Here is a 22971-nt window from a genome sequence, read left to right as displayed (position 1 = left end):
ATATGGCCAAGTCAGAGGAACAAACTACAACTTCAGACGAAATGCAGGTTGGAAACAACTAATTAAGGATGTTCAAAGAAATCTTTTAAATGAATTTAGTGAGTTGACGGAAAATGTAGCAAGTGAGAGGAAGGATGTAAGAAGACACTGGGTGACCATGAAGAAGAATTGGGAAGCAAGCAAAGAAAATAACATGAGAATGAAAAGCACAATAGAAGAGATGAAAAACACACCAGAGGTATACAACAGCATATTTGAACATTGAAAGAATCCATGAGCTAGAAGATAGGACAGTTGAAATTGTACAAACAGGACAGATAGAGAAAGGAATAGAAAAATTGAGCAAGGTCTCAGGGGTATGAGTTACAGTACTAAGTGCACAGACAAATGCATTATGGGTGTCCCAGAAGAAGAACAGAAGAGAAAAGGGGCAGAAAGAAAGTTTGTGAAAATATGGCCAAATGTTTCCCAACTCTTATGGAAGACATCAAGTTATAGTTCCAAGAAGTACAGTGTGCCCCAAACACAATAGATCCGAATAGACCTACTCAAAGACACACCAGATTGTCAAATGTCAAAGAACAGAGAATTCTGAAAGCAGAAAAGGAAAGTGATCATAAGGACATAAAAGTTATACCTGTGATTTGTGTTTGGTCGTAACAAAAGTGACTGAGAAAAGACTGAATGTTGAATGTTGACTCGGTGTTTACCTTTAGAGTAGTGTGGGAGATGGTGATGGGGAAACATGTTTAGCAACATGATGACAAAAACAGTTGAACTAAAGCAAAGAGTCAGGGCTGTTGGGGGGAGGGGATTTGTTGACCAAGCAGAAGCGGTGAATCTTCTGATGTCTCCTCCTTTCCTGCTTCACTTTATAGCCTCAATTCTTGCCTCTCTGTGACCCAGGGTTTTACAACTGGTACTGAAATAATTTTAGAAGTGTTACTCTAGTGATAATGAATTGGAAAATTGGAAAACTGAAGGTAGGGTGACTGGGTCAGAGACAATGGTCAACTGTACGATGTTGATGTAAGTGGAATGAAGTGGTGGGACACATTGTAATACCATGAAGGACTGAGAAGGGGATGGGATTTGCTGTAATTGGAGCCTTATGGAATCTGTTAAATAAAACCACCATAAATGTGATTGCAGATCTGCCATTTTCCAATTGGCTAAATCGAACTGTGAAGAATTGGACAGTTTCCAGTATCTTTTTTTTTGAGGGGGGGTCGGTGCATGGTCCAGGAATACAGTATCTTTTAGGGTATCTTTTCTTCCTGATACTCTCAATTATTTCATGACTGTAAAATTAAGGTCTTGTATTGTTTTAGATAAAGATTTGGGGAAACCAGTTTCCTATGTTTTTGCTGTAGTCAATCTGATTGAATAAAATATGCACATTATTTAGTTTTGAAAGAATTGAGAAGTGTATGCATTGCCCCTCTATTTGTTGGATAATAATGATAAACATATTTGATGAGTCCATTTAAAATAGAAATGGAGAGCCAAAGAAACTGTTGAGTGAGTGGAATCATATTCTTCCAAAGATGATTTTATTTTACTCTACCCAAATAAAAAAAATTAGATAATATTTTTAGAACAATTATCTTTTTAGATAAGCTGTTCAAAATACAATTTTATACGTTTGCTACCAAAAATAATTTACAAGAACCATGCCATTGGGAAAATGTTTCATGGAGTTATAAATATTATTAATGATTTGAATTCCTAGACATGAAAGAAACGTTGTTGCTCCATATTTCTTGAATAAGTGTTCGAGAAACACAACTAAAATATTTTGTGGCAATTATATTTTCCTAATGCTAGTTAAGAAACTGTACAGTGCACTGAAGTATTTTAAACCTTTTAAACTTCAGAATTTATTATTGTGAATGAGATTATTATGCCAGCAGTATATGAGTAAGTGAATTGCCCTTGTAACATGATAACAAGTCTAAGGATTCTTACATCCTCCAAAGCCCATTAAGAGCTGTGATTGGAATCCTTCATTCAGACATTTAGGAATATTCTAACATTTGTTAGGAAGAGACGTTTGAATTTTTTTATGCATTATCTGCTTTCTTAAGTGTGTTCAAAGTTTTGAAGGAACAAAATAAAACCATTTATCTAGGGATGGCAAAGGAAAAGAGGATTAATAAGTAAAATTAGATGCACTGAAATTCATATTCAATACAGTTCTGATTGCATTTCTCCCCTCTTAAGATACGTTTTAACAAATTCTTTCTGTGTCTGTTTGGCACAGTTCAGAAACTGCAACCCCCTAATGTTATGGCCAGAAAGGCATTGAAATTGTCTTTTTAAATGAGATCAAATACTGACCTGCAGTGTGCTTTTTTTTAACCTTGTTACCCAGAGTATTTTATCAGTTTAGAACAGAAGACTGAGTCAATTTTTATAGGATGGATATGCCCATCCATTTTAAACTATTAATGAACTTATGGTGCCATGTTTGAATGTTGATGGATAATATTAAAAATGAGCATTTTGTTCATATATATTTCTTCACATGTAATTATTTTTGTACAACTGATTCTGAGAAGATAATTACTGGTTTAAATGACCGCTGTTATATGAATTTTGACACAAAGTGCTCATTTGCATATCATTCAAGGCTAAACCCACTAGCCATCTGTGAGAAAAGACTAATTCTTATATCCCCCCGTGCTGGGTGGTCTCTGTCCTCCATGCAGGTGTGTGTCTGCAGCTCTGGGTCTGCTCTGTGACCCTGGTGGGAGGTTTGCAGTGAGGAGGAGCAGAGGTCTGTGAATACTTTCTCCCAGCTCCGCTCATTTCAGCTGGTGGTGGCTGATTCACCCCTTGTGGCCCCGTCGGCCAGGGGCAGTGCTCCCACGCAAGACAAAGGCCATGGGTCCTGGAACCTGCTGCTCTTCCCTTTGCTTCTCCAGCCGAGCCTGGAGAACGCGTCCCCTTGAAGCTGGCTTTGGGTGGTCCTCCATCACGTGGTGGCTTTTTAAAAACCCTGTGTATTTTAAGCTCTTAACAATCACATAACCTTTTCTATCTCAATCTTGATTCACTCACTTTGTTTTCTTTACGTGACAAATATTTGCCATTGATATTGTTTGTTGAGATTATGTATTTGGATTTATATTTCTCAGACTAATCATGAATTAGCATCTTTTTGCATGCTTACTTAGTATCTTTTAAGTTTGAAATAACCATCTCTTATAAATAATTTCCTCTCTATAAGCTTTTTTCCTCATATATTATTATCTCCTCTGTTATATAGGTATTGCGTTTTATACAACGAAGATGTAAATATATGTTTTTTGTTTTCTTTGTTGGACAGAGTTTTTTAATCTAATAAAGAAATAGTTTTCTTTCTGATTTGGAATTTCACCCCCGGTTTATAAAGGCATCCCCTGACACATATATAGAAATGGCCATCTATGATACCAGAATTTGGTTTTTCTTCTTATGAATACTTTAATGTGCATGAAATTTATTATTTTGGTATGCTTTGGGATCAACATCTAATTCTATATATTCATTCACTTATTGAATGTGAAACTTACATATATACAATTTGCCATTTTTTTTATTAGTGTGCACAGTTCAGTGGAATTTAGCACATTCACAAAGTTGTGCACTCATCACTAATTTTCACTACCCCGCATAGAATCTATGTACTCATTAAGTAATCACTTCCGCCTTCTCCTCTTCATTGCCCTTGGAAACCACTAATATGCTTTCTGTCTCTATGCATCTGCTGACTCTAGACATTTCATATGAATGGAATCATGCAATATGTGGCCTTTAGTGTCGGCTTCTTTCATGTGTCATGATGTTTTTAAGGCTTTTTTGCATTGTAACACACAGCACCACATTTTTTATTTTTATGGTTGAGAGTGTTCTATTGCATGAACATACCATATTTTTTAAATCCATTCATCAGTAGATGGACATTTGTGTTTTTTTCACCTTTTGGCAGTTGTGAATAATTCTGCTATCAATGTTTGTGTCCAAGTTTTTGTTTTGTAACTGTTTCCATCTTTCTTGGGTATGTATATAATGCCATTCTGGTTCACATGATAACTGTTTAAGTTTTTGAGGAAATCGTAACATGGTTTCCATACTGGCAGTAACATTTTACATTCCCAATAGTAATGCATGACAGTTCTAATATTAACACTTCTTCACTAACATTTGATGTTTTCTGATTTATTTTCTTAATTGTCATCCTAGTGAGTGTGAAGTAGTTTCTCTTCCTGGGCTATATTTGTATTTTCCTAATGACTACTAGAGGGTGTTGGCTGTCTTTTCATGCTTTGTTAGTCATTTGTACATCATCTTTGGAGAAACATCTATTCTTGTCCTTTACCCATTTTTAATTGTGTTTTTTTTTTCTTGTTGTTGAGTTGTAAGAGTTGTTCATATATTCTGGATAGTAGACTTTTATGAGATATTTTATGTGAAAGTGTTTTATCATACTCCATGAGTTTTCATTTTCCTGATAGAATCCTTGCTGTGCAAAGATTATAGTTTTTATCATGACTACCTTATTTGGTCATAATAAAAAAAGGTATTTTTTTTCCTTTTGTTGCTTGGGCTTTTGATGTCATATCTAAGAATTCATGGCCAAATCCAGGGTCATGAATTTTTACACTTAAGTCATTAGTCATTTTGAGTTAAGTTTTGCATGTGGTCTGATAAAAGGGTACAACTATTTTTTGCATGTGGTTATCCAGTTGTCCAAGCACCATTGTTGAAAAACCTGTCCCATCCAACTGAATGGTTTTATAGCACCTTATCAAAAAGAAAATGATCATAGATAATTAAGTTTGTTTCTGGACTCAAAATTCTATTGCATTGATCTCTTTATATGTTTTTTATGCCAATACCATATGCTTTTGATTACAGCAATTTTGTAGTAATTTTTTAATTGGGGAATTGTGAGATTTCAAACCGTTCATTTTCGAGATAGGTTTTTGCTATCTGGAGACCTCACCTGTGATTATTCCATGTGAATTTTAGGATCATCTTATCCTTTCAGGAAAAAAAAAGCAGTTTAAATTTGGAAAGAGATTTTATCATAGATTGCTTTAGGATTGTAATGACATTCTTAATAAAGTTACATTGATTATGGGATATCTTTCTAGTTATTTAATTTCTTTAGGGTCTTTAATTTCTTCTGACAAAGTTTTTATTTTTCAGTGTACAATCTTTCTTCTCCTTTGTAAAATTTATTTCTAGTATTTTATCCATTTCGAAACGATTTTAATGGAATTTTTCTCATTTTCATTTTTGGGTTTTGCTCATATAAGGAAATAAAATTGATTTTATACGTTGATATGGTATTTTGCAACTTTACTGAACTCTTGTTACCTGTAATAGTTTTGAGGATACCTTAGATTTTATGGGATCTTATTATTTGTGAATGGAGATGGTTTTCCTTTTTCACTGGATTCTCTTCTTTTTTGGCCTAATTTGTCTGGCCAGACCTCCCCTTGTAATTTTGAATAGAGTTAGCATGAGTAGGAATTCTCATCTTGTTCCTTATCTTGGAAGAAAACTTTTAGTCTTACGTCATTAAATATAACTTTACCTCTGAATTTTTCATAGTTGACTTTTTCCTCATCCTATTTTTTTCCATGAGAATGTTTAATTTTATACTGAACCAGCTGTGCAAAAGTCAGATAATTTGTCCTTTGTCTGGATATATAGTACTTCTCATATGATGTTTGATAGAGGTTACTAGTATGTTTTGAGGATATTTTGCATAAATATTCTTTAGGCATCTTGGTCTGTAGTTTTCCTTCTTGCAGCATCTTAGTCTAGTCTTTCATATAGTGGTAATACTGACTGCATAAAATATATTGGGAAGTGTTTCCTCTCCCTCTATTTTCTTGTAGATGCCTGAGAAAGACTGGTTGTGTTTATTCTATTCAGAATTCATTGATGTTCTTGCATGTTTAGATTAATTTCTTTTGGCAAATTTGGAAGTTTTCTATCATGAATTCTTAAAATATTTTTTCTGTCCATTTCCTTTCTCTTATTTTTCTTGGATTCCCATTTATGTATGTACTTGTATACTTGCTATTGCCCATAAGGTTCCTTAGCCTCTGTTCACTTTTCTTCATTCTTTCCTCATTCTGATGTTCAGATTATATAATCTAACTTGCTCTATCCTCATATTTTCTAAATTGTTTGTCTCCTCAAATCTGCTTTTGAACCCTTCTATTGAATTTTTTATTTCAGTTATCATTTAACTGTATTCCTTAACTGTAGAATTTGAATGTTTCCTTTCAATAATTTTGATCTCTTGTTGATATTCTTTATTTGATGAGATATAATTCTACTGCTCTTCTTTAATTCTTTGCACACAGTTTCTTTAGTTCTTATGGCATATTTAGAATAGTTGACTTAAACATTTTTTTAGTAAGTCAAATGACTGAGCTTCCTTAGGAACAGTTGATACTAATTTCCACATTTATTGTTTACTGGGCATGATTTATTGTCTCTCTGCATGCCTCATACTGTTTTGTTGATAAATGAACATTTGAATATTATAATTTAGCAATATTTGAAATCAGATTTTCTGTCCTTCTTGGTTATTTTTGGCTGGTTGTCCGGTTTGTTTATGTTGTTGTTGCTGTGTCTCTTCACTGATTTTTTAAGATGTTTATTCTCTGTTGTATGTCAGTACTGAAGTCCCCATTCTGTTACCTTAGTGGTCACCTTATGATTGACATTTTTTTAATAGCTGGGAATAAAACAAAACAAAACTCCGAGGCTTTGTATTTGGCTTTTACATAGAGAATTTACTAGGTCACAAATTTACAGTTCTAAGACAATGAAAATGTCCAAATTAAGGCATTGACAAGATGATACCTGCACGCTGGATAAAGGCTTGCTGGCATCTGGAACACCTCTGTCAGTTGGGAAGTCATGTGACTAATATCTTCTCATCCTTTTTCCTTTGTCATTGTCTTCAGCTTCTGATTCCAGTAGCTTTCTCTCTGTGTCCTTTAGGGCTTTTCTTAGCATCTGTGGGGTATTTCTCTCTCCAGGCATTTGTGGGTCTACTCGTAGCATCTCTGGAAAAAGGTCTGGATTTCAACTCTTAGCTTAGCATCTCCCAGGACATTTTCTGTCACCGGGCATCTGTGCTTTCTCCAAAATAGCTCCCTTTTAAACGACTCCAGTAAGCAGATTAAGACCTACTTGAATGGGTGGGGTCACATCTCCATCAAAATAACCTAATTCAGAGTTTTCACCTAACAATAGGGCTTTACCCACAAGATTGGATTAAAAGGACATGGCTGTTCTGTGATACATAACAGTTTCAGACCAGCACATTCCATTCTCTGGGCCCAAGAAAGATATGTTCTTTCCATATACAAAGTACATTCATTCCATCACAATATCACAAAAGTCTTAAAGCATTTCACTAAGAATACAGATACAAGGTCAAAAACAGTACAGAGTCTCATCAAACCAGCTATATGTGTGGTTTGTCCTAAGGCAAAATTCTCCTCTGGCTTTAAACCTGAGGAACAAAGAACAGGTTATCAGCTTCCAATATACAAAAGAAGAAGAGTAATAGGATAAGTGTTCCACTGGGAGGAATTTAAATGGAAATAGGGGTCACCAGATGCCAGAAACCTGCAGGGCATACTTTATTAGACTTTAAGGTCTGTGAGTCATTTATAGAATGATGTTTCATCATTGGCACTTGAGAGAGTGGCATTTCTATTTTTCCAGACACTGGGTTGAGGGTTGCAACATTGGGGAGCACTGGGGAGACCTTCTTGTTCTTGGCCCCTCCCTCTTCAAACATCTGGGTGGCACCCAAACCCTCTATGTCTCTGGGGCACACACTAAGAAAAGTGGGGTGGTGGCCAGGCTCTCCCCAATCCCCCAGGATATGCTCCACACCCTCTGTGGCCTGGGGTAGCAAACTCTTCCTGAACCATCAAGGCAGGATACTTATCCTCTGCCCCTGGGGCAAACTCATCTTCTCCACATGCATGCATAGGTCTACTCTTCTGGCTCTCGAATTTTGGCTCCAGACCTTGACTTCCATGGCTCTGCTTTTGAAGTCATTTTTCCTACAGTTTGTTCCTTTTCTTTCTCTTTTAGTCCAGTCTATCAGTGTTTCCATTCATGCAGATCTCGCAAAGAATTTGTTGGCTTGGCCTGTAGCATACAGAAAGTCAAAACTATCAGACAATGGGAGTTTCTACAGATCTTTCCTTTATAACACCATCTCCAAGAATGGCTCATCCTGACATGGCTGACTGGTTCTATGTTTGGCTTAATCCTCAGTATTCTCTTGGGGCACTGTGCTGGTTTGAAAGGATGTATGTATCCTAGAAAAGCCATGTTTTAATCAAAATCCCATTTCATAAAGGTAGAAGAATCCCTATTCAATATTGTATGTTTGAAACTGTAATCAGATCATCTCCCCAGAGATGTGATTTAATCAAGAGTGCTTGTTCAGCTGGATTAGGTGATGACATGTCCCCACCGATTTGGGTGGGTCTTGATAAGTTTCTGGAGTCCTATAAAAGAGGAAACATCTTGGAGAAGAAAGAGATTCAGAGAGAGTGGAGAATGCTGCAGCACCACAAAGCAGAGAGCCCACTAGCCAGCGACCTTGGGGATGAAGAAGGAAAATGTCTGCCAGGGAGCTTCATGAAACCAGAAGCCAGGAGAGAAGCTAGCAGATGACACCATGCTCGTCACATGTCCTTCTAGCTGAGAGAGAAGCCCTGACTGTGTTCGCCATGTGCTTTCTCACTTGAGAGAAACCCTGAACGTCATCAGCTTTCTTTAACCAAGGTATCTTTTCCTGGGTGCCTTGATTGGATATTTCTATAGACTTGTTTTAACTGGGACATTTCCTCAGCCTTAGAACTGTAAACTAGCAACTTATTAAACTCCCCTTTTTAAAAGCCATTCTGTTTCTGGCATATTGCATTCCAGCAGCTAGCAAACTAGAACAGGCATGATTCTCTGGGAACTCATTTTCCAAAAGTTCAAAATTTTCAAACTGTCATTTTCTGGTTTCTTTGTATCCAGAAATTCAGTTCTCAGCTTATCCGTCTCACATTTTACTGTAAGCTTCAAGGAGAACTCAGGCTACATTTTCCACATCAGTTTGGATATTTCCTTAGGTTGATATCCAAGCTTGTCACCTTAAAATTCTGCCTTCCATCCAAAACCAGGACTCGGTTTTGCAAAATTCTCTGCAAATAAAATCTTTTAAAGTACGGATCACCTTTCTTCTAGTTGACAATGACACATTGATCATTTTTGTCTAACACCTAATCAGAATTGGCTGTAGAGTCCACATTTCTACCAACAGGCTGTTCAGAGTTTTTCTGTCAAGCATATCGCAGTTCTTCTGGAATCTGCCCTCTGCCCTTTATCCATTTATAAAGCCATTTCAGCATTTTTGATATTTTCAAATTGCAGCACCCTGCTTCTCTGACAAGTTTGTTTCAGTTTGCTAAAACTGCTGGGATGCAATACACAGAAATGGGTTGGCTTTTACAAAGGAGATTTTATAAGGTTACAAATTTACAGTTCTAAGGTCATGAAAATGCCTAGTTAAGGCATCACCAAGATGATGCCTAAACTCTAAGGAAAGACTAGTGGCATCTGGAACAACACTGTAACCTGGGATGGCACATGACTAGTGTCAGCTCATTCATGCTATCAGTTTGTTGCCTTCAGCTTCTTATTCCAGTGGTTTTCTGTTTGTTCCCTGAGGGACTTCTCTTAGCATCTCAGAGTGTTTCTCTGTCTAGGGGCCTGTGGGTCCTCTTTTAGCTTCTCCAGGGCAAACTCTGGATTTCATCTCTTAGTTTAGCACTGCCTGTGGCGTTCTCTGTCTCTAGTGATCCGTGCTTTCTGTAATATGTCTCCCACTTGCAGGATTAAGACCTGCCTTGAGCGGGTGCAGTCACATCTCCATAGAAGCAAACTAATCAAAAGATCCCACCCAGCAATAGGTCTTACCCCACCAGATTAGATTAAAATAATCTGGCTTTTCTGGGGTACATAACAGTTTCAGACCAGCATGATCCCGTGTGTGTGTATTGTGGTATAATTTCTCTATGTATCTAGGAAGTTTACAGTTCTACCTTATTCTTTACTTTCTTCTCAGGGGAGATTGAAAGTCAGGTGTAGGTGAGAACAGGTTCTTCTCAGATCTTTTCTAATCATGCCCCCAGTCATGGACATACATGAAATCTGATTCCCAGCAATATGTGAGAGTTTATCAAATCTGTTCGTATCCAGAATATCTCAGTTGTCAGCTTTTCCTTCCAAGTTCTTAAGTTTATCGTTTTTTTTTTTTCGCTCCAGTTTTTATCTGTCCTGGTTGTGGTAGCTAATACATTTTCCTTTAAAACTTGTCAGCAAATGCTCACTGACAAGTGAGCTACCTCTGACTTGGGAGAGTTCTGAATTTTGTGAAATAAAGACTGCCTTGAAAGGTCTTTCATGGAGGAACCACGCCGATCAAAACTAAAAGCAGCACTTCTTTGACAACCAGGCATGTCTTTCACCCTCCAGCACTAGGAACCAATGATGGCATTGTGGGCTGTTGCTGAAGGCCACAACCAAATGCGGAGTGGACAGTTGGACCAGGTCAAGTTAAAATGTCCCCAATTCTTTTATCAAGTCTCAAGTTTTTTTTCTTTGATTAAGCTTTTGCCTAATTGTTGAAAATCTTTCATTAGTTTCCAGTTAAAGTTGATTCGAGCAGCCCTTGTTAATTTATTTACTACAGTTATAGAGTGATAAGTGAGTAGAGTTCCCTACTCTGCTATTTTTACTGACATCAGTTATAATTTTATCTTGCAAAGCCGTTTTCACTAGCACTATTATGAATAGCCAATGATTTAATTAATGACTTTTCACATAACACACACACATATATACACATTTAGGTTTCCTCACAAGCTGGTATGGAATGTAAGTAATCTGGAATTTCCTGTTAGAATCAGTGATGTTCAAACATGCCTGTGCATATAGAGAACTTAGGTGTAGAAATAAGTGACTTCTGGTTAAAGAACTTCAGAGCCACAGACATACTGTGAAGATGTATGATGCTAGCATGATTTTCAGAAGACCAAACAGAAAATGCCATGTCTCCATTGAAACCAAGTCAAGGGTCCAATTCAGACCAATGCTTCTGCCTGAGATTTCCAGTGATAATCTAGTGGACACTAGGTTATCTAAGCCTACCTACTGCTCTATTGTAGGGCACATAAAGTTCCATTAATGTATATAGGAAGTAAGGAGCAGGAGACTTAGGATTCTGATAGGCTGAATCCCAAGAAAGTGTTTAAGTTGTCAAGAAGAGAGTAATTACGTAAGTAGAACCTAAGATGCCATTACTTAGAAAATTTAAAGTTACTTTCCCACATCCCAACTTTGATAACCAGCAGAGTAAAAGCACTTGAAAGTATTCAGTAATACAGTAAAGAACATGTCATTCTGTGTCTCATTCTTCCCCAAGAAATGTTCCTTTCTTGGGAGGAACATTTATTGTGAGGAATGTTATTCCTCCAAGCCAATTTTCTTACATATATGTATAAAATGTAAAGTGTTTGTTTTATATAGTCCTTTAGATAAGGGAATTCCCACTGATGCAACAAATCTCAAAATATACAATACACACACAGCAGAAGGTCATTTCTAACACACATAAAGTCATGAGAATGTGTTTGTTTATGGCATGGAGCTCTCTTTCATAGGGTAATGCAGATACTCAGACTCCTTATGTAGTGAAGCTTAAGGTGTCTTCACTGTGTGACTTTCCATTTTACAGGACTTTTCGGCATCAATATGGCAGGAGGGCCATGCGCAGTTCCCCAAGCCGCTGCGGCCAGCACCCGGCCCCCATCCCCACAGGCAGCTTCCCAGAGGGAAAGGAAAGAGTCTCTAACAGTAGCAGGGACTGAGTCCAACCAAACACCAATTAATAATTTGTTTATTCAGAATTAATAAACAAATTCTGACTACTAAAAATAGGCCCCCAGCTCAGGCAAAACTGGTCAAGGCAGAGGTCGCTTATTGAGCTAACTGAAAAAGAGGAAAGGGGACGAAATGGAGCCTTCTGAGGCTGTTTCTACGGAGGCTTGGCTGCCTCTGGATTCAGCGCCGGTATTACACAGGCTGCAACTGCCCCAAATGCAGAAACAGGCTGCTTTCAAGGCTATCTCCCGCCTGAACCTTCCCCACGGGAGGGGTGAAACACAACTCAGGTGGAATCCCTCTCTCAAGGAATTCAGACCCCAGGGCTTCGCAATTTGAAGCCATTAAAACCAGCCTACAACCTTTCCTCTGTCTCCACCACGCCCCCAGCAGGGAGAGCCTTCCAGAGTTAAAGGAGCCACAACATCTTTTGCTGGTGGGACCCACAGACAGACAAACGCCACATACTGGGCAGGATAAGAAAAACAGAGCCCAGAGACTTCACAGGAAAGTCTTTCAATCTGCTGGGTCTCACACTCCGGGAAAACTGACGCAGGTGATTCCGTCCCCCCAAAAGGAGGCCAACTTAGTCCGGGAAGACCCAGCTGGAGTCTGTAATACCTATGTAGACCCTCCTAAGGGTGGGGAGGGAAAAGGCACCTTACAAGCAGGACAAGAAACAAGAAAGTAAGAACTGGAAATTTACCTTCTGTTAAACAAAACTTAAGCTAGAGGCCCAGAAAAAGCTGAACTGAAAGTCAAAGAACAAATAGACAACAAACTCACCTATCAAGAAAACCCTAGGTAAGATAAGTGAAAGCAATCTCCAGAATAAACTAATTAAGGTAATTAAATGTCCAGACGCCAGCAAAAAATAACAAATCACACCAGGAAAATTGAAGATAGGGCCCAGTCAAAGGAACAAACCAATAGTTCAAATGAGATACAGGAGCTGAGACAACTAATTCCGAATATACGAACAGAAATGGAAAACCTCTTAAAAAACCAAATCAATCAATTGAGGGAGGACATGAAGAAGGCAAGGAATGAACAAAAAGAAGAAATGGAAAGTCTGAAAAAACAAATCACAGAACTTATGCGAATGAAAGATACAGTAGAAGAGATGAAAAAAACAATGGAAACCTACAATGGTAGATTTCAAGAGACAGAGGTTAGAATTAGTGAACTGGAGGATGGAATATCTGAAATCCAAAAAGAAACAAACTATAGGGAAAAGAATGGAGAAATACAAGCAGGGGCTCAGGGAATTGAATGATAATATGAAGCACACAAATATATGTGTTGTGGGTGTCCCAGAAGGAGAAGAGAAGGGAAAAGGAGGAGAAAAACTAATGGAAGAAATTATCACTGAAAATTTCCCAACTCTTATGAAAGACCTAAAATTACAGATCCAAGAAGTGCAGCGCACCCCAAAGAGAATAGATCCAAATAGATGTTCTCCAAGCCACCTACTAGTTAGAATGTCAGAGGTCAAAGAGAAAGAGAGGATCTTGAAAGCAGCAAGAGAAAAACAATCCATCACATACAAGGGAAACCCAATAAGACTATGTGTAGATTTCTCAGCAGAAACCATGGAGGCTAGAAGACAGTGGGATGATATATTTAAATTACTAAGAGAAAAACTGCCAACCAAGACTTCTATATCCAGCAAAATTGTCCTTCAAAAATGAGGGAGAAATTAAAACATTTTCAGACAAAAAGTCACTGAGAGAATTTGTGACGAAGAGACCAGCTCTGCAAGAAATACTAGGGCACAGCCTCGGGGTATCGCGGTGGTGCAGAGGAAGGGCCGGTGCTCAGTGCAGGTTGTGAGGGGAGGCCAAGCCCCTGCAGGTTTATTCTTTAGAAAAATATATGGAAATTTCTCATAAGTTCTGGAGCTGCAACATAAGGTCCTATGACTCCTGTCAGCTTTGCCTTCTCTGGATTCATAGTTTCTACCTTTTCCCTGGAGCATCAGAAATGAATAAATTCCAGAGGGAAGGAACCACTGAAACAAAATCCTACCAAGAAGAGAAACTGTGGCATCTGCAGAGTTTCAGAGCAGAGACAGTCCCAGAAAGGAGTAGACCCTGGAGCTGCAGGGCCAAGCAATTCTTTATCCCCTGGTACATAGTTGGTGAGAAAGAGGCAAGGAGGTTAAGACACATCTTCAGATACACAGATGCGGTCTAGTGACAGCGGCTCTCCAACCACCACCGTGCCCTCTTCTGCCTTCACTGGCTTCTCCGCCACCGTCCTCGATAGCCTTGCTATCCTCACCTTTCCTCCTCCAGAACAGCTACTAGGGGAGCAGAAACGATACAGAACAGCTCCCGGAGCCACGACAAAGATCAAAAAGATAGCGTACCCCATCCTGGAATGGCTGACTGGCTGGGAGAACCCGCTCCGGTGAGATCTCTGAGGGGTGCAAGCTTCCCCAGGCGGGGCGGGAAGCGGCCGGAGTCCCTCCCCTCCTCCTTCCTGGGCCAGCTGGCAGAATTGGGCAGGTGGTCCCCTCAAGCCGCGGGGGCTGGCGCCCCCACCACGCATGGCCCCACGGACCAACTGAGAGAATTGGATCGGAAATCCCCAAGCCGCGGAGAACGGTGACCGGGGGGGGGGGTCCCTTCCAAACACGTGACTCCCCGGTCCAGCTGGGAACGGTGCACTCTCCTGGGCCGTGGCGGCTTGCGCACTCCCGCCACGCTTGGCGCCCCGGGCCGACTAAGAAATTCGGACGGGTGCTTCCCGGGCTGCGGCAGCCGGCGACCCTCCCCGCGTTCGGACCCCCGGGCTGGCTGGCACTCTCCGAGCTGCTTTGGCTGGCAAACCTCCCCCACGGCGAGAGTTTTCCAAAGTTAAAGGACCCACAGCACCTTTTACTGGTGGTAGCCACAGACAAACATGTGCCACGAGCGCCACCTACTGGGCAGGATAAGAAAAACAGAACCCAGAGATTTCACAGAAAAATCTTTCAACCTGTTGGGTCCAACACCCAGGGAAATCTGACTAAATGCCCAGAAGCCAGCAGAAGATAACGGATGACGCTCAGAAAATTGAAAATATGGCCCAGTCAAAGGAACAAACCAATAGTTCAAATGAGATACAGGAGCTGAGACAACTAATGCTGAATATACGAACAGAAATGGAAAACCTTTTCAAAAACGAAATTGATAAATTGAGGGAGGACATGAAGAAGACATGGGCTGAACAAAAAGAAGAAATAGAAAAACTGAAAAAACAAATCACAGAACTTATGGAAGTGAAGGATAAAGTAGAAAAGATGGAAAAAACAATGGATACCTACAATGATAGATTTAAAGAGACAGAAGATAGAATTAGTGATTTGGAGGATGGAACATCTGAATTCCAAAAAGAAACAGAAACTATAGGGAAAAGAATGGAAAAATTTGAACAGGGTATCAGGGAACTGAATGACAATATGAAGCGCACAAATATACGTGTTGTGGGTGTCCCAGAAGGAGAAGAGAAGGGAAAAGGAGGAGAAAAACTAATGGAAGAAGTTATCACTGAAAATATCCCAACTCTTATGAAAGACCTAAAATTACAGATCCAAGAAGTGCAGCGCACCCCAAAGAGATTAGACCCAAATAGGCATTCTCCAAGACACTTACTAGTTAGAATGTCAAAGGTCAAAGAGAAAGAGAGGATCTTGAAAGCAGCAAGAGAAAAACAATCCATCACATACAAGGGAAACCCAATAAGACTATGTGTAGATTTCTCAGCAGAAACCATGGAGGCTAGAAGACAGTGGGATGATATATTTAAATTACTAAAAGAGAAAAACTGCCAACCAAGACTCCTATATCCAGCAAAATTGTCCTTCAAAAATGAGGGAGAAATTAAAACATTCTCAGACATAAAGTCACTGAGAGAATTTGTGACCAAGAGACCAGCTCTGCAAGAAATACTAAAGGGAGCACTAGAGTCAGAACCGAAAACACAGAAGAGAGAGGTATGGAGAAGAGTGTAGAAAGAAGGAAAGTCAGATATGATATATATAATACAAAAGGCAAAATGGTAGAGGAAAATATTATCCAAACAATAATAACACTAAATGTTAATGGACTGAATTCCCCAATCAAAAGACATAGAATGGCAGAATGGATTAAAAAACAGGATCCTTCTATATGCTGTCTACAGGAAACACATCTTAGACCCAAAGATAAACATAGGTTGAAAGTGAAAGGTTGGGAAAAGATATTTCATGCAAATAACAACCAGAAAATAGCAGGAGTGGCTATACTAATATCCAACAAGTTAGACTTCAAATGTAAAACAGTTAAAAGAGACAAAGAAGGACACTATATACTAATAAAAGAAACAATTAAACAAGAAGACATAACAATCATAAATATTTACGCACCGAACCAGAATGCCCCAAAATACATGAGGAATACACTGCAAACACTGAAAAAGGAAATAGACACAAATACCATAATAGTTGGAGACTTCAATTCCCCACTCTCATCAATGGACAGAACATCTAGACAGAGGATCAATAAAGAAATAGAGAATCTGAATATTACTATAAAGGAGCTAGACTTAACAGACATTTATAGGACATTAAATCCCACAACAGCAGGATACACCTTTTTCTCAAGTGCTCATGGATCATTCTCAAAGATAGACCATATGCTGGGTCACAAAGCAAGTCTTAACAAATTTAAAAAGATTGAAATCATACACAACACTTTCTCGGATAATAAAGGAATGAAGTTGGAAATCAATAATAGGCGGAATGCCAGAAAATTCACAAATACGTGGAGGCTCAACAACACACTCTTAAACAACGAGTGGGTCAAAGAAGAAATTGCAAGAGAAATTAGTAAATACCTCGAGGCAAATGAAAATGAAAACACAACATATCAAAACTTATGGGATGCAGCAAAGGCAGTGCGAAGAGGGAAATTTATTGCCCTAAATGCCTATATCAGAAAAGAAGAAAAGGCAAAAATGCAGGAATTAACTTTCCACTTGGAAGAACTGGAGAAAGAACAGCAAACTAATCCCAAAGCAAGCAAAAGGAAAGAAATCACAAAGATTAGAGCAGAAATAAATGAAATTGAAAACATGAAAACAATAGAGAAAATCAATAAGACCAGAAGTTGGTTCTATGAGAAAATCAATAAGATTGATGGGCCCTTAGCAAGATTGACAAAAAGAAGAAGAGAGAGGATGCAAATAAATAAGATCAGAAATGGAAGAGGAGACATAACTACTGACCTCACAGAAATAAAGGAGGTAATAACAGGATACTATGAACAACTTTACGCTAATAAATACAACAATTTAGATGAAATGGACGGGTTCCTGGAAAGACATGAACAACCAGCTTTGACTCAAGAAGAAATAGATGGCCTCAACAAACCAATCACAAGTAAAGAAATTGAATTAGTCATTCAAAAGCTTCCTAAAAAGAAAAGTCCAGGACCAGATGGCTTCACATGTGAATTCTATCAAACATTCCAGAAAGAATTAGTACCAACTCTCCTCAAACTCTTCAACATAATCGAAGTGGAGGGAAAACTACCTAATTCATTCTATGACGCCAACATCATCCTCATACCAAAAGCAGGCGAAGATATTACAAAAAAAAAAAAACAACTACAGACCAACTTTCTAATGAATATAGATGCAAAAATGCTCAACAAAATTCTAGCAAATCGTATCCAACAACACATTAAAAGAATTATACATCATGACCAAGCAGGATTAATCCCAGGTATGCAAGGATGGTTCAACATAAGAAAATCAATTAACGTAATACACCGTATCAACAAATCAAAGCAGAAAAATCACATGATCATCTCAATTGATGCAGGGAAGGCATTCGACAAGATTCAACATCCTTTCCTGTTGAAAACACTTCAAAGGATAGAAATACAAGGGAACTTCCTTAAAATGATAGAGGGAATATATGAAAAAACCCACAGCCAATATCATCCTCAATGGGGAAAAATTGAAAACTTTCCCCCTAAGATCAGGAACAAGACAAGGATGTCCACTATCACCACTATTATTCAACATTGTGTTGGAGGTTCTAGCCAGAGCAATAAGACAAGAAAAAGAAATACAAGGCATCAAAATTGGAAAGGAAGAAGTAAAACTATCACTGTTTGCAGACGATATGATACTGTACATCAAAAACCCGGAAAAATCCACAACAAAACTACTAGAGCTAATAAATGAGTACAGCAAAGTAGCAGGTTACAAGATCAACATTCAAAAATCTGTAGCATTTCTATACACTAGTAATGAACAAGCTGAGGGGGAAATCAAGAAACGAATCCCATTTACAATCGCAACTAAAAGAATAAAATACCTAGGAATAAATTTAACTAAAGAGACAAAAAATCTATATAAAGAAAACTACAAAAAACTGTTAAAAGAAATCAAAGAAGACCTAAATAGATGGAAGGGCATACCGTGTTCATGAATTGGAAGACTAAATATAGTTAAGATGCCAATCCTACCTAAATCGATTTACAGATTCAATGCAATACCAATCAAAATCCCAACAACTTTTTTTTCGGAAATAGAAAAACCAATAAGCAAATTTATCTGGAAGGGCAGGGTGCCCCGAATTACTAAAAGTATCCTGAGGGAAAAAAACGAAGCTGGAGGTCTCACCCTGCGGACTTTAAGGCATATTATGAAGCCACAGTGGTCAAAACAGCATGGTATTGGCATAAAGATAGATATATTGACCAATGGAATCGAATAGAGTGCTCAGTTATAGACCCTCTCATCTATGGACATTTGATCTTTGATAAGGCAGTCAAGCCAACTCACCTGGGACAGAACAGTCTCTTCAATAAATGGTGCCTAGAGAACTGGATATCCATACACAAAAGAATGAAAGAGGACCCGTATCTCACACCCTATACAAAAGTTAACTCAAAATGGGTCAAAGATCTAATCATTAGGTCTAAGACCATAAAACAGTTAGAGGAAAATGTGGGGAGATATCTTATGAAACTTACCATTGGAGGCGGTGTTATGGACCTTAAACCTAAAGCAAGAGCACTGAAGAAGGAAATAAATAAATGGGAGCTCCTCAAAATTAAACACTTTTGTGCATCAAAGAACTTCATCAAGAAAGTAGAAAGACAGCCTACACAATGGGAGATAATATTTGGAAATGACATATCAGATAAAGGTCTAGTATCCAGAATTTATAAAGAGATTGTTCAACTCAACAACGAAAAGACAGCAAACCCAATTACAAAATGGGAAAAAGACTTGAACAGACACCTCTTAGAAGAGGAAATACAAATGGCCAAAAGGCACATGAAGAGATGCTCAATGTCCCTGGCCATCAGAGAAATGCAAATCAAAACTACAATGAGATATCATCTCACACCCACCAGAATGGCCATCATCAACAAAACAGAAAATGACAAGTGCTGGAGAGGATGCGGAGAAAGAGGCACACTTATCCACTGTTGGTGGGAATGTCAAATGGTGCAACCACTGTGGAAGGCAGTTTGGCGGTTCCTCAAAAAGCTGAATATAGAATTGCCATATCACCCAGCAATACCATTGCTGGGTATCTACTCAAAGGACTTAAGGGAAAGACACAAGCAGACATTTGCACACCAATGTTTATAGCAGCGTTATTTACAATTGCAAAGAGATGGAAACAGCCAAAATGTCCATCAACAGAAGAGTGGTTAAAGAAACTGTGGTATATATATATACGATGGAATATTATGCAGCTTTAAGACAGGATAAACTTATCAAGCATGTAATAACATGGATGGACCTAAAGAACATTATGCTGAGTGAGACTAGCCAAAAACTAAAGGACAAATACTGTATGGTCCCACTGATGTGAACCGACATTAGAGAATAAACTTGGAATATGTCATTGGTAACAGAGTCCAGCAGGAGTTAGAAACAGGGTAAGATAATGGGTAATTGAAGCTGAAGGGATACAGACTGTGCAACAGGACTAGATACAAAAACTCAAAAATGGACAGCACAATAATACCTAATTGTAAAGTAATCATGTTAAAACACTGAATGAAGGTGCATCTGAGCTATAGGTTTTTTTTTTTTTACTATTATTATTGCTTTTATTTTTTTTCTCTATATTAACATTCTATATCTTTTTCTGTTGTGTTGCTAGTTCTTCTGAACTGATGCAAATGTACTAAGAAACGATGATCATGCATCTATGTGATGATGTTAAGAATTACTGATTGCATATGTAGAATGGTATGATTTCTAAATGTTGGGTTAATTTCTTTTTTTCCATTAATTAATAAAAAAAAGAAAGAAATACTAAAGGGAGCTCTAGAGACACATATGAAAGGACAGAAGAGAGTGGTGTGGAGAAGAGTGTAGAAAGAAGGAAAGAAGGATATATAAAATACAAAAGGCAAAATGGTAGAGGAAAGTACTACCCAAACAGTGATAACACTAAATGTTAATGGACTGAACTCCCCAATCAAAAGATATAGACTGGCAGAATGGATTAAAAAACAGGATCCTTCTATATACTGTTGACAGGAAACATATCTTAGACCCAAAGATAAACACAGGTCGAAAGTGAAAGGTTGGGAAAAGATATTTCATGCAAATAACAACCAGAAAAGAGCAGAAGTAGCTATACTAATATCCAACAAATTAGACTTCAAATGTAGAACAGTTAAAAGAGACAAAGAAGGATACTATATACTGATGAAAGGAACAATTCGACAAGAAGACATAACAATCATTAATATTTATGCACCGAACCAGAATGCCCCAAAATACGTGAGGCATACACTGCAAATACTGAAAAGGGAAATAGACACATCTACCATAATAGTTGGAGACTTCAATTCCCCACTCTCATCAATGGACAGAACATCTAGACAGAGGATCAATAAAGAAACAGAGAATTTGAATATTACAATTAATGAGCTAGACTTAACAGACATTTATAGGACATTACACCCCACAACAGCAGGATACAGCTTTTTCTCAAGTGCTCATGGATCATTCTCAAAGATAGACCATATGCTGGGTCACAAAGCAAGTCTCAACAAATCTAAAAAGATTGAAATCATATGCATTTAATTCAATCTGCTGCATCATTTAAATAAATTCTTAGTTCTATCACATAATTTCATTTAATAGGAATGTCATTCTATTTATTAATTTCTGTATTAAAATGTTTCATATTTTTGTATTGCAAAATATTGAGTACACAATAATATATTAAGATTTTGACCCTGAATTTTTCCATTAATTCCCATTTCCGTACATATTTTGAATTTTTGTATTTTCCCATTTTTGAGTCCCTTCTCACTTTCTTTGTGAAAATATTTTTAATGTATTGTCTTTTCCTATTTGTGAGTCACAATGTTAATAACAGATTCAGATAAAGTTATCAGTTTATGCTATAACCATCAGGTGAAATCCTTTTGAATGTCATATATTAATACAAGAAGACATTATATTACAATGCTTACTTGGAGTTTACCAGGTTTGGTATGCACTTCTTTTCGTTGTTTTTTTTTTAAATTCTATGACATTGTCACATGGATAGATGTATATAACCTTCATCAGTATCAAGATTGTGGACTCTTCTGTCTCTACAAAGGTACTTCTTTGTTCCATTCCTTTACAGTCACACCTCCCTCCCTTTCTGTACACCCTCATAACCCCTGATCTCTTTTCCCTGTGTACAGCAATGTCATTTCAGAATGAGTGTATAAAATCGAATCATATAGAATGTAACTTTTGAGATTGACTTTATCACTCAGTGTAATGCACTTAAGATCCATCAGAGTTGTTGTGTATTTGTCATTCATTCTTTTTCATTCCCAAGAAGTGCATGCAAAAGGCAGTATAATCTGAGTAAGCATTTAGTTTAGTTAATTGTATCATGCTTATATAAATTTCCTGATTTTGTTAAAATACCATAGTTATATAAGATGCTTTATATCTTAAACTTCTTGTGAGTTTATAGCTGCAACATTTAAAAATAAAAAGAATAAAAAATAGAGATGCAGGAAGAAAAAAATTATTTTAGAAAGATGACAGCTAGTATATGCAGAAGGGATGTGGATTAGAAAATTTTTATTTGAAAATCACAGTTGTCATAGATTCTGATAAAATCACCATCGAGATCTAGAACCATCTGGTGGAGTGTTATTGAGAACAGAATATTCACACAGTCTCATAACATTGGTGCAGAGATTGCCTATTAATTACAGGGTGGAAACTCACTGTAACTTTACACTGGAGGAACCAGGAAGATACCAGTGGTCAAGCCTAGTATCACCAATTAAGTGATAAACTGACCTCATATTCTCCTGAAACGGTGCCTCAGAAGGGACATGGTATCACGTATGCGGTCTTCTCATCGAAAATACACTTCATTGTAATGAGGAAACAATCAGAAAACCTTCTGCAAAGAAATAGGTCTGAAAATTTAAAAAAAAATTAGTATCATGAAAGATTTAAAAGTGAAATTGAGAAAGCACTTTTCTAGATTTGAAGGATACTAAATAAAAATGACATTAAATATCTTGATTAAATTTTGCCTTGTTTTTTGAAAGCTAAAATGAGAATTTGATTATGAAATATATATTAGGTTGTATTATTGTATTAATGTAAATTTTGGCCTTCATAGGAAAATGGTCTTGTACTTTGGAAATTCATGCTTAAATATTTAGGACTAAAAGCATGTTGATATCTGAAACCCACTCTCAGTTGGTTCCGCAGTAAACAAAAGACAAAACAGTCTTAGAAAGAAAAAGAGACACAGAGAAAGTCAGAGACAGAAGAGAGAAAGAGGCAGAAAGAGCGACAGAAAGAAAATTCACAAAAATACACCAGTAGCTGTGGGAATTAGAACCTGTGACTGAAGCAGTAAAGGCAGTTCACCTCATGACCAGTAGATGGCAGGATGGGCCAGTCTTCATCTCTGCAGGGGCAGAAGGTGGGCTCCTGCTGCCAGCCTGGGTGTGTAGGGAC

General features: G+C 37.8%; 1 protein-coding gene and 1 long non-coding RNA gene across 7 annotated transcripts in view; one reads left to right on the top strand and one right to left on the bottom strand.

Moving 5' to 3' along the window:
- LOC143664234 (uncharacterized) overlaps positions 1–22956 on the bottom strand; it is a 61086-nt gene extending 38130 nt beyond the window's left edge. Inside the window, exons 1-2 of the long non-coding RNA XR_013166386.1 lie at positions 22882–22956; positions 22297–22418 (exon numbers count right to left, since the gene is read on the bottom strand). This is a non-coding gene — a long non-coding RNA (uncharacterized LOC143664234). The remainder of the gene's footprint in view (positions 1–22296; positions 22419–22881) is intronic.
- The window catches only part of LOC143664233 (olfactory receptor 14C36-like), a 97832-nt gene that overhangs the window by 33428 nt on the left and 41433 nt on the right, over positions 1–22971 (top strand). The gene's annotated exons all lie outside the window — the stretch shown is intronic.

Source organism: Tamandua tetradactyla, chromosome 20 (genome assembly GCF_023851605.1).
Source record: "Tamandua tetradactyla isolate mTamTet1 chromosome 20, mTamTet1.pri, whole genome shotgun sequence".
Classification (NCBI taxonomy): Eukaryota; Metazoa; Chordata; class Mammalia; order Pilosa; family Myrmecophagidae; genus Tamandua; species Tamandua tetradactyla.
The sequence above is the reverse complement of the archived record's forward strand: the minus strand, read 5'-3'. Positions and strand labels throughout refer to the sequence as shown.